At 40.9% G+C, this 6,877-nt stretch overlaps 1 pseudogene; it reads right to left on the bottom strand.

Annotated features, from left to right (window-relative positions):
• Positions 1-353: 353 nt before the first annotated feature.
• LOC149184260 (glucan endo-1,3-beta-glucosidase-like) lies at positions 354-6,334 on the bottom strand (annotated as a pseudogene).
• Positions 6,335-6,877: the final 543 nt, after the last annotated feature.

Raw genomic sequence — 6,877 nt, 5'->3', positions numbered from 1 at the left:
GACTCAAATCTCAAATCCCAGTACATGATTTCTGATTTTTAGGTTGCACGATAGCTTTAAAGAAGGTTTGATACATATATTTTCTTTGGTTAACAGTTAGGGAAGTCTGCCTGTATAGTTTTAATTGGCAAACTACACAGGCTGTTTCAAAATGCTCAACCTTACTTTTGAAAGAAAATGTAAAGGCTTTCAGTTCCAAAAAGATGTAAAGTCAACTTCCTCGACATTTTATTGTTCACAATTTATTTTGGAAGTAATGACCATACACTTAGAAGATCACATATATCACTGAATGGAGATAAGGGATTGTCCACATCGACTGGGGTTACATGCGATGCGGATTCTAGCACAACTCATGGTGAGAAGTTGACAGAGTATAGAGGCTATTTATTAGGGTAGAACAGTCCAAAGTGTTGCTTTGTCTCATTTCCTTGCTTCAAATTCTCATTGAAGAGTGCGAAATAATATGTGTCGATACTCATTCCCGGCCTCTTTGGTGTTCCTACATTCGATAATACATGTTTAATGAGATTATTGTTATAGGTCCGAGCATTCTCAATGGTGGCCACATCTGCGCCAGTAGAAGGCCATCCACTTTCAGTAATGACGATTGGGATGTTTGGATACCCCAAGGCTTCCATGGTCGACAAAAGAGTATCAACCATGGCATCGAACATGTTGGTGTAGCTGTGATCTCCGTCTTGCACCGGTGTAGTCGTGGGCTGAAAGAGAGCGTAATTGAGATGAATGTGGGTTGTGTCGCCGATGTAGCTAAAGTATGGATAGACATTTTCCATGAAGGGACCGCCGTTTTGTGACAGAAATTTGAGTATTTGGCTCATCGTATCCTTCACATCGTCTATGAAGACTCCCTTAGACGGCGGGTAGGCACTGCTAACATCTGGCCTGTGGGCGGTAGAGACCTTGATGTTATTCTACAAATTAGCATTCTAGACCGTGGTTTGAATGTTGTTCATGGCGGAAACAAGATATGACACGTACTGAATGTTGTCCAGGGTTATTAGAACTTCATTGCCCACTGCAATGTATTTGATATTGGTGGCCAAATAGAAGGGCACAATGCTCTCATTAACCCAACCGTTTGCCAAGTCTTGGCTGGAAGATATGGCCTCCAGTTCATCGTTAGCGACACCTACTATTACATCGATACCAGAATTCACGAAAGCTCTCCTTACATTTTTGTTTTCCTGGTAACTCTATTAGAACATTAATCACAACTGTTCAAACGACGCCACCCACTCTTCACACGTCAGTAAGTTTAATGTGACTTTGCAGGAATTAGTCAGACATCATTTCAAGACAACCTAGATTGGCAGAGTTCATTATTGATTCTCTTTCATATGTATCTATAAATAATTATATTCAGTAATGAAATATTAAGCTCTTTCATATAGTCTTCTACCTTTTCTGTCGTGGTATCGGAGCTCAGGTGAGCTATGTTTGGCGAGAGTAGTGAGGGCTCGATGCCGGTGGTCAGAGTCGTGACGACTCCGTGGTGTGAAGGGCATGTGGAATCTGCTCATGGTGTGTGTATGCAGATTGGTGTGGCATGTGTGAGTGAGCCAAGTGTGAATGCCCTATGAACCAGCCATTTCAACCAAGTGTGAATCAAGCAGTAGCGTGGAGTGCGTAGTGTGTTGAACTGTGATCAAGTGCTTAGAGGAGCCATTGAGCTGCTGCGTTGAGCGTTGTCTAGAAGTGTTGCTATCCTTTTGTGCGTAGAGCAACGTGAGGGAGTGTTGTTGTCCTGCTAGGTGAAGAGGCGTTGTTGAATCTGCACTCTGTGGAGATTAGTGGAATGCCCAGGAATTATTGTGTGTTAAGAAATGAGTTCAATGTGTGGAGCTTTGCCTCCTTTCTTGTGATTTCTACTCATCGGTTTTGCGTGTGGAGAGATGTTGGTATGAGCTGTGGGTATTATTGATCAACAGAGTGAAGTGTTCTGTTGACGGTGGAGTCTTCTCCTTTGGCTGTGAGTGGCTGCTGAGAGGAAGCAAGCCGAGGAGGTGTGGAGCTAGTGTGAATGAGCCCAACGGGTGGGAAAGTTTTTGACTCAAAGCCATCACCCATGAGATATTTTGTTGTCGTTTTGTTGCAGAAACATCTTGACAACCATGCTATCATTGTTTACTAGCAGACAAGTGGAATCCAACGACGATCGATTTCAAAGTAAACGGTGAACGTGGAGCTATGAAAAACGTTGTTTAGAAGCGTGGAAGAGGTGTTGTAGACCAGAAAAACCATGATGGGGTCTTGTGTAGTGTGGTGAGAGAGGCTCGACTATCGACGTCAGCGTGCATCAAACCAACCCCTAGGAATGAGGCTAAGTTTGTTTAGGAACGTTGAGTGTGATGTAGTGAAGAAGTTGCTTAAGGAGTTGCATTGAATCATCGATGGGCATTGACAAGAGGAGTTGTTTCTGTGTACTCCAATGGTGAACGAGGCTGCTTGAACGTGAGCGTCAAGCATGAAACATCAGTTGAAGTCAAAGGAGTCGTTGAAGAGTTGTTCCTTCGTTTTTGAGTTTGCTTTGTTTTGAATATAGAAAGTCCATAGTGGAATAAAGCCAAGGGCCGAGTCTGTTAGTTATATGGTTGCTGTTAGTCGAAAGGAGCCGGCCAAGGGCATTAGATTGTGAAGTGCGGTGAGCCTTGTGCTGTTGTTTGCCTAATGCTAAGCCTGGAGATTTTGTTATTTTTGGAGAATGGTGGATTGTGTGCCACCTACAAGCGTTGTGAAGCTGTCCGATCCCTTTGAAGAAATTGTTGGAAAACGTTGATCAGAAGAGTGGGGCAATGAAAGTTTGGTATGCATACGGGGAAGTGATAGGCAGAGCCGAGAGTGGTGCTATTCTGAAGTCAAAGTTGGCTAGAGTTTAAGGAAAATTTGAGTCTAGCTAAGAGTTGTGTGGGAGCGTTCTTAGATCTCCAACGTGTCTTATTTGCTGCGTTCTTTTCTCTGTGGTAGAGGTAAAGTGGAGCCGAGCTAATATGTCTTTCTTTTTAGACTTTTTTGAAAATGACCTTTTCTATGATCATTTTTCCATGAATCCATTTGGAAGTATTTTTGGGTCCTGCAGTATTTTCGAGTTCGAAGAAATCTTTGACAAACAATGTGATGCTATTAGTGATTATGCTATTCAAAGTAAAAGTTTTTTATCTTATAACTCAATTGTTAGAAATTTGATTGGATCTGCTTATAATATGGCTGCGACAATGGAGGATACGACCATGAATGTTGTTCAGAGGCCGCTCATGTTTGAAGATGAGTGCATTTTGGTGACTCCTCATGGAAAGTGGAGAGAACATGAATTATATTACCTTGTTCGGTATTTTGCATATTGATGATGTTAAGTATGTAAGCAAGGAGCAGAGGAATTTCATAAGGAAAGCCAGAAAGGTAAAGATGAAACTGCGCCAACAAATGAATAAGCATGGACCTTTTAGCAAGAAATAAAAAATGAAATGTTTTGTTGTAAGCCTAGTTGAGACTTAGACTAGCACAGAAGTTAAAGTTTAGGTCGTTGTGATTAAGGGGAGGCATTAGAACATTAATCACAACTGTACAAATGACCCCACCCACTATTCTCACATCAGTGAGTTTAATGTGACTCTGCAAGAATCAGTACATCCTTTCAAGACGGCCTAGATCGGAGAAGGTCATTATTGATTCTCCTTCATATGTATCTATCAATAATTATATTCAGTAATGAAATATCAAGCTCTTCCATAGAGTCTTCATCAAAGTTACCACCTCGTATGCAGATGGAAGATTGCTTGCGTCCATGCCATTGTCAACTCCAATTTTCTCACCATCTGCACACCGTATTCAATTATAATCAGTTTAATAGAGCAACAACGTTGAACTTAAATCTATGAATAACAATTCTATTGTATGAAGCATGTATCAAAGTAGGGAGGAAAAGAATGCAATATAATGGCAATTTACCTGCGCGAACTGAACAACAATGGCCACACATCCAATCAGGATGATCCTAGGTTGGTCTTTAAAGGCTGCCATTTTTATCACAGGAAATGAGAGAAAAAAATAATCTGTCGGGGTGTTGTATTTATGAGTCCGATCGGTCTACGCATGGATTGAAAATTTAGAATCCGTAGGCCAAGGAGGATGCTGTGTCATATGGGACGAACTGTGTCTTCACGGGCATTAAAGTTTCTGAGACTGTTAGATTTGAAGTTCAAGAGTTGAATAGGCGATATCAATCAGAGTGTTGTCTTGAATACGTGAAATCCACGGTGAGGAGAGATGTCAATTCTTTCACTTATCATAATCGACATAAATTCAAAAAAGTATTGTTGATGTTAACGTTTGACATTGACGTTCAACGACTATTGACTTTGATTTGGCGTCGTCGACCCAGATTTCAAATTTTCTTGCTGATGTTAACGTTTGACATTGACGTTCAACGACTATCGACTTTGATTTGGTGTCGTCCACCCAGACTTCAAATTTGACTATTGACTTTGATTAGGCGTCGTCCACCCAGACTTCAAATTTGCACGTCTGACATTGACGTTCAACGACTATTGATTTTGATTTGGCAAATTTGAAGGCTGGGTAGACTTACGGCCTTTGGTTTTTAAAGTATGGCATGGTTAAGAATTTCGTTGTACTTGAAATTAATTAATAAACTTATTTTTCATAATTAAATATATAATTAAGTAGGGTATTTTAGTATTTATTTTAATTTTTTTTTTTGTGAGCTAAGGAGGGACCATTCTTTTTCCATTAATTCGAATTGAAACCAGTACAATTTCATGGTGGCCTCAACCTGCCCCGAAGGGAGACCGGGTCTGTTGGCCACCTTAAATTTTTGACAGCCATCCAAAAGCAAAAAAACTAATCCTTGTTGTCCAGGCTATGTAAACTAAACAGTCAAAAAGATTATTACTGCTTCTTGTTTGCATTATAAACTGAAAAAAGGAAAACAAACTATCCATCAGCATTCAAAAAACTACAGAGAGCATGTACGTATCTTCGAATATTATTCCGCCATGGCTTCCTGCTGATCATCTTCTCTCTTTACACCCGGGTTGATTTTATTTATCTGCTGCTGTATCTCTTCTAGTTTTTTATCCTGCATTATGAGGGTGATCTAAATATTCTGCATTTCTTTCTTCAGATTAGGAATTCCCTAGGACATTTCAGCCATTTCCATGGCGACTTGTTCCATAACCTTTGCCAATAGCCTTTTCATGACCTAGTATACATGCAAGGCCATTTTATACAGAGTCATGCGACCTCTAGTATATCCTGGATCCGATAGGAGGTATTCTCAATCTTCCATTTCTTATCCTGATTGACCCTGGGTTGCTTCTTCCTCCAGATGATGTATTATCCTTCTGATATCTTTATTAGTGTTTTCACAGTAGGCTTGCTCTGCAAACTGTATTTTCTTCTTCAGTGTCTTTCTGTATTTTCTTGCCGGTAATGGCTCGTGCCCTTCCCGTCTCCCTTCCGCCCATCCTCTTCCTCTGCTGCGCCGGCCTCTCCCCCGTCCTGTTCTTCCTCTGCTCCTGCAATTTCCTTTGCCTCTCCGACTATTCATACCCGAGGTACTCCCGAGGTCGCCACCCTCCTCTCGCCCTTTGCTTCTCCTTTCTGCATGCTCTCTGTCCTCCTGTAGTTTGTCCTTTGCTGACCCCACATCCTTCCATACTCTCTTTTTTGGATGCTCAGCTCTATCCTCATCAGAATCAAACATTTTCACATCATCTTCAGTATCCACCTGAATTGTCTGATATTGCTCTGCCATGTCTTCCGTCTCGATTTCTTTCCCCTTCTTTTCTGAGCTTCTTCGTCCTCTATTCTCTTCCTCCGCCTCTCTTCTCATTCTCCTCCTCGTTGCCATTCGGTTCCCTCTTCCGGCGTTGCCCAATTGTTTTCTCTGCCTCCTCTGTCCTTCTGTGAGCTTACATGATGTTCTCACCACCTTGGCTCTTCGCTTATCCTCTGCAGTTTCATTTATCGTCCTCCTTCCTTTGTCTCGCCTTCCTCCTTTACGATATCTCTTCCGCCAAATCTCCTCCCTTCTCTTCTCCCGATTCTCCTGCCACCTGCCGTTTTCATGGCAACTCACCTCTCTTCATCCTTCCTCTGTGCCTTCGTGCCCACGTCCAATCTCTACCGTATTCCCTCCACCTGCTTCATCCTTCATTACTTCATCTCCATTCCTCCTCGGTATGATATCCTCTCTGTTGATCTCTCTGTCCTCCTTCATCATTACCCGAATTTCTGTTGCCTTGTCATCCTCCCTTACCTGAATTTTCTTAATTGCTCTGAGCACCGTCATTATCACCCCGATCGAGGGAGGATTTATTTTAATTTAGTTTGTAGCTGTTTTTAGTATTATTTTTGGACTTTCTGTAGTGAAATTCGGTTGAAAAAATTGAGATGAAACCTTGATTTGTATTATTTACACTGGTCATTTGACTATAAATAGATTCAGCACCCTGAAAAATCCCGAGGTCACTTGGAAATTTGGATTGTGCAGGGGTTACCCATCAAACTTGTAATTTCAATAAATTCCTGCCTGATTTTAGAGAAATTAAACTGTAAAAACCCACAAAAAATTCACACTGAAAACAACAAGTTTCACATCAAACTAGTGATTTACAGTATGGCCAAGTTATCCTTGTTTTCACAGTGTAAGATATTTTTTGCTATTCAAGAGAACTGGAAAAAGTACATGCCAAATGCTCAAATTTAATTCTTCAGCTCTTTACTGAAAACTACTAGAGAAGCTGGACTATGTATATATATATATATATATTCAAATCTCTCTGAAAGGGTAAAAAATTTACAACTAATATAAACACATAATATCACTGAAAAT

The sequence above is a fragment of the Pinus tabuliformis genome, chromosome 3_2 (genome assembly GCF_031772625.1).
Source record: "Pinus tabuliformis cultivar Carrire ecotype Pingquan chromosome 3_2, CPIR1, whole genome shotgun sequence".
Lineage (NCBI taxonomy): Eukaryota > Viridiplantae > Streptophyta > Pinopsida > Pinales > Pinaceae > Pinus > Pinus tabuliformis.
Note: the sequence above shows the minus strand (reverse complement) of the source record. Positions and strands in the feature narration are given on the sequence as shown.